Here is a 6,040-nt window from a genome sequence, read left to right on the forward strand (position 1 = left end):
TTTTACTTGATCAGTGACGTGAGACGAATAAAAGAATTTACTCTTGTATCTTGGGTCAATATAGGTTGCAATTTTGTAAAGATCTTCATTTTCAATCCAAGAAAATCTTTTCTCAACATCAGCTTCTTTCATGAAGTTTACTGCCTGTGTTGCTTGTCTGTCTTGTTTTAACTCAATCACTGATCCTGAGCCTGGTTCATCTTCATAACTTGTATCTGAAGTATGAGTTTCTTCAACAGGATTAGAAACTACTGATGTGGTATGCTGAAGGGTGTGTTTTAAGGACTTTACAAGTGGAATCATTTCAGCTGCTATTGATGTGGAGTCACTAAGCTTTTTTGTGATATCTTCATAAGGTTGTAAGGCTTGTGCACATTTATACATAATCAACCATTCAGTATTGCTGAGCTGTTTAATTTTGGAGTTGGTAGCAGCATACACACACAGAGATTCCTTTATTTCTAGTGTTCTTTTTAGCATGTATAAGGTGCTATTCCATCTTGTGGGTGTATCATGAACAACAGAGAGTTTAGGTACTTACAGCCTGTCCTGAATCTTTTTAAGTTCATCTTGTGCCATTGTTGAGTGATGAAAGTGTGTAGCAATACTACGAGTTTTTTTTTTTATCATGTTTTCTATATCACTATGTGATGATAACCTAGATTTAGCAATCAACTGTATTTTATGCAGAGGACAATCCAAATTATTTACACCTGAGAGAAACAGAGCTTTTTCATATTTGCTCCAGCATCACGCAAAAACACAGTGCACATTTGTACGAGATATGTTCCACTTCATCAACATATCATCAAACATTTTGGAAATATACTCTCCTGTATGTCGTTCTTCCAGTGGTTCAGCACTTAGCACAAAGTTCGTTCTTTCAAATTCCTTATTTATAGTATGTGCAGTTAAACTCAGCAGTGAGACACCCGCTGAGGTATCTGACCACACATCAGTTGTGAAGGAAAGTTTGTTGTCTTGCTTCACTTCATCAATTATTTCTTTTATTTTCTTGAAAACAGACTCATACATATCACTATATATCATTGATTAATAGAAATTTCGCTGCTTTAAACCGTATAGTGGAGCAGCTTCAGTCATCAGTCTCATGAATCCTATGTCCTCAACATGACTGAAAGGTAAATCATCCATGACTAACAATTCTTGTGTGCATTTATCCAGTTTCTTTACCTTAGGGTTAGAAGCATCCCATAATGTTGCACTCTGAAAATACTCACCAACATTCCTTTGCTTAGCATCTGTCTTTGCTTTTTGCAAAGGTGTTTTTTCTATATTTATTTTTTCTTCCAACTTCTTTCACTCTTTTGCCATTAACTCTTCAAACTGTTCTTTATGCACTGATTTCAAGTGGTTTTTCAAAGAAGTAGTTCCACGTCTCTTTCGTGAATAATCTTTCTTGCACAACAGACACTGTGCTAGGTCACTTGACTTACTCATGAAATATTTCCACACTTCACTGCTATGTGACACCATTTTTCACCTGCTATAGCAGTCAGCACACAGAGCAATAAGGCTTTGTAAACTTGATTATAATATCCTTTTAAACACAAACACTGGCAAACTGTTTATCAGCGAGGAGCAAGCAAGGAAGGAGCAGTACTTCTTACTTCGAAGGTAGACTCTTACCAAACTGATGACCTGCCAGTGTACTATGTAGGACTTATGTTCAGAATGCCATTTTACAACTTATGGATCAGTATTATACATTTTCGAGAAGCTAAGCAAATGTGAAAAGAAAATTACTTTATTATAATGCTTCATTGCATTAAATTCTAGTAAGAAATACATCGAAAAGCCTTCTATAATAATAATAATAATAAAACAATAGCTAATATTACACTTCCTCTGTGAAAAATCTTTTCATCGGCAACTCACTATATCAGGGGAAACAGGTGACGAGTCAGGAAAACTCGATGCGGTAAGAAGAGCTCAGCGCTGTCGGTTCATATTTTTCAATATTATTATTTGTATAATTATGGAAACATTCGCAATAAATGTATTTAAGGAAGAAGCACTGAATTCTATCATGTGAAGTGGGAATAAGGTCTAAGACTGCAATGTACGACATTTCTCAGCCACACGACACACGCATTACAATATCTCTCTCTCTCTCTCTCTCTCTCTCTCTCTCTCTCTCTCTCTCTCTCTCTCTCTCTCTCTCTCTCTCTCTCTCTCTCTCTCTCTCTCTCTCTCTCTCTCTCTCTCTCTCTCTCTCTCTCACACACACACACACACACACACACATCTGTCGTTACTAAGTTTCTAACATTCCACCATTCACAGTTAGCTATTTATTTACTATGTATTTGTACTTCATAGTCACTACGTAAAATTCGCTCCCTTCTCCTGCCCTTCCTCTAAATTCTAGACACATTACGTTGTGTAAGTTTGAAGGGAAATGAATACGTGATATTATTTGCTTTACTTTTACTAGATAATTAATTTATTAGACACACATCAGTAAATTTACTCCACATTTCTAGGCTCTGTCTGAACTCTTAAGTCTGTAAGCACTAGGCAGTACTCTGCGAGTCTGTGACTACGTGTCTATATATTACTCTATAATATATCGGTTATGCAATGCATAAACACATCCGCATCCACACATCCTCTGTAGAATGCGGATGAGGATGCGAATGCGGAGGCGGACGCGGATGTTCAGTTTATCACAACTATGGATGCGGATGGGGATGTGAAAAAATATGCGGATGTTCCGCTGATAAGGATGCGGATGCGGATATCTGATGCATCTCTATATATATATATATATATATATATATATATATATATATATATATATATATATATATATATATATATATATATATATATATATATATATATATATATATATATATATATATATATATATATATATATATATATATATATATATATATATATATATATATATATATATATATATATATATATATATATATATATATATATATATATATATATATATATATATATATATATATATACATATAAATGAGAGAATGTGGAACGAGAATAGAAAAAAAGGAAAAGTGTGATACAGGAGAGAGAAAAGAATACAAAACGGTGGAAAAGAAGGTAAAAAGAGAATAAAAGAACAAAACACGAAAAAAAAGAAGGAAAATAAGGAAAAGATATTGTCATTAAATTCACATGACAAAGATCCCTATAATGAGGTATTTCAGTGTTTTATCTCCACTACTTTTAAGAAGCAAAACCTTTACTGAGGATAATCACTTGAACCAGGACAAGAAAAGGAAAAAAATATTATGGTTTCCACAAGTTTTATGAAAAAAGTTATGAAGAGAAGACGCAGAAACGTGTGAGAATAGATCCACTGGTAATTTATGGAATGAATGCAACTACTACACTTTGCTAAGCCATTAGCTTCTCCTCCCACGCAATTCAGTACATCTCTCTCTCTCTCTCTCTCTCTCTCTCTCTCTCTCTCTCTCTCTCTCTCTCTCTCTCTCTCTCTCGCTCGCTCGTCCAATTTCAAGTTTGCTCTCTGGTTGTTCAATCAGTATTCGGAAGTTAAGTATATAACATGCTTTGAATTGGAATCTCTCTCTCTCTCTCTCTCTCTCTCTCTCTCTCTCTCTCTCTCTCTCTCTCTCTCTCTCTCTCTCTCTCTCTCTCTCTCTCTCTCTCTCTCTCTCTCTCTCTCTCTCTCTCTCTCTCTCTCTCTCTCTCTCTCTCTATCTATCTCTCCCTCTCCCTCTCTCTCTCTGTCTTGTATTGCATCTTATCCATTCCCTCTAATTCATTCAATATCAGGGATGATAAGAATGATCTTATATTCCATTCATTTCGTGCAAAAATAATATCACGTATGGTCTCTCATATTTCAATGATTTCGTTAGAAAGCTAAATGATTATTCCTTTTGTTCCTCCTGCAGTCTTTTCCATGTCCTTGAGGGGGTTAACAAGCCTCACACGTCTTCTCCACCAGACTCTACATCTACCTTGTCTCCACTCAAAACATTCCTCTGTCCCCTCAAGATGTGTCTCGTGCAGCGCTTCCACCTCTTCACGCTGCCTCATTTCCTTTAGTTTTCTGTTGTTGTTTTTTTTTACTTTTTAATCTAATCTTTGTGTCTCTATTCCTACTCTTTTGTCTCTTCAAACGTGGTCTTCTTCATCCAGGAGGAGAAGGAGGAAGAAGATTAAAAGAGGAGAAGGGAAAGAAGGAGAAGAAGAAGGAGGAGGAGGAGGAGGAGGAGGAGGAGGAGGATAAGGAGATGGAGAAGGAGGAGGAGGACGAGAAGAAGAAAGCTTTCCACACGTACACATCTACAGAGAATGAAAGGCTATTACCATCCGTTAAGTGACTGCAGCTTCAGCCTCTCACAGTCCACTGCAGCACTGTTTTTCGTATCTTGACTGCTGCTTACATGTCTAGTCCTCTGCTGTTCAAGTTAATGGCATGTCTCCTCCGATCCTAGTGTTCATACTCTTCAGTACCATGACGCGTTTCCATATTCTTTCTGATTAGTTTTTGGTGATTTTATACAACTTCAGAAACTATGTGTGGGATCAAAATATTAAAGACTGGTCATTAATCTTCTAACCTCCAATGACCCTTCCTAATGTCAATAAAATAAAATCGTACACAAATCTCAAGGTAAAAATGTGTCCCAGTACTGAAAGGGTTAAGGTAGTTTTTTTTTTTTATCTCAAGCAGCCAGCCAGCCAATCACGCTCAGGCTTAAGGAATCTTTGCACAGTATTAAAAAATTCAACTAAAAGTGCCATATTCTGAAATTTTTGCGCTCCACCTCCATTACATTCAAAAAGGCTTTAGTAGTGAGGCATAAGTAGTAGTAACACGTGTTTCAAAGATGCGTTTTTTATTCTTTTATGGTTCTATTGACAGATCAATGAGCTACCTACATTACTAACGAAAGAATCACTCTTTAGGAAATGGCTGATCATCTCTGCGGCCTTTAAAAACAGTCGTGGCAAAGAAGACACCATAGAGTTTCCGATCAAGAGTCTAAATATCACGTAACCTTTCGTTCATCTAAAGACAATCGCGTCAGTCTTTGTCTCGATGACGTGGGTAATGTTAGAATCTTATGCATTCACTTGTATCTTCTCACGCTCAACCAAATCACACGTTCAGCAAAGTGCCTCAAATTCCTTCGTTTATAAAAAAAAAAAAAAAAGAAGAGATGTAAACATTTTAATCATATAGAGAGAGGAATAAGGAGACAGAAGGAGGAGGAGGAGGAGGAGGAGGAGGAGGAGGAGGAGGAGGAGGAGGAGGAAGAGGAGAAGAAGAAGAAGAAGAAGAAGAAGAAGAAGAAGAAGAAGAAGAAGAAGAAGAAGAAGAAGAAGAAGAAGAAGAAGAAGAAGAAGAAGAAGAAGAAGAAGAAGAAGAAGAAGAAGAAGAAGAAGAAGAAGAAGAAGAAGAAGAAGAAGAAGAAGAAGAAGAAGAAGAAGAAGAAGAAGAAGAAGAAGAAGAAGAAGAAGAAGAAGAAGAAGAAGAAGAAGAAGAAGAAGAAGAAGAAGAAGAAGAAGAAGAAGAAGAAGAAGAAGAAGAAGAAGAAGAAGAAGAAGAAGAAGAAGAAGAAGAAGAAGAAGAAGAAGAAGAAGAAGAAGAAGAAGAAGAAGAAGAAGAAGAAGAAGAAGAAGAAGAAGAAGAAGAAGAAGAAGAAGAAGAAGAAGAAGAAGAAGAAGAAGAAGAAGAAGAAGAAGAAGAAGAAGAAGAAGAAGAAGAAGAAGAAGAAGAAGAAGAAGAAGAAGAAGAAGAAGAAGAAGAAGAAGAAGAAGAAGAAGAAGAAGAAGAAGAAGAAGAAGAAGAAGAAGAAGAAGAAGAAGAAGAAGAAGAAGAAGAAGAAGAAGAAGAAGAAGAAGAAGAAGAAGAGAGAGAGAGAGAGAGAGAGAGAGGAGAGAGAGAGAGAGAGAGAGAGAGAGAGAGAGAGAGAGAGAGAGAGAGAGAGAGAGAGAGAGAGAGAGAGAGAGAGAGAGAGAGAGAGAGAGAGAGAGAGAGAGAGAGAGAGAGAGAGAGAGA

The sequence above is a fragment of the Portunus trituberculatus genome, chromosome 41, assembly GCF_017591435.1.
Source record: "Portunus trituberculatus isolate SZX2019 chromosome 41, ASM1759143v1, whole genome shotgun sequence".
Classification (NCBI taxonomy): Eukaryota; Metazoa; Arthropoda; class Malacostraca; order Decapoda; family Portunidae; genus Portunus; species Portunus trituberculatus.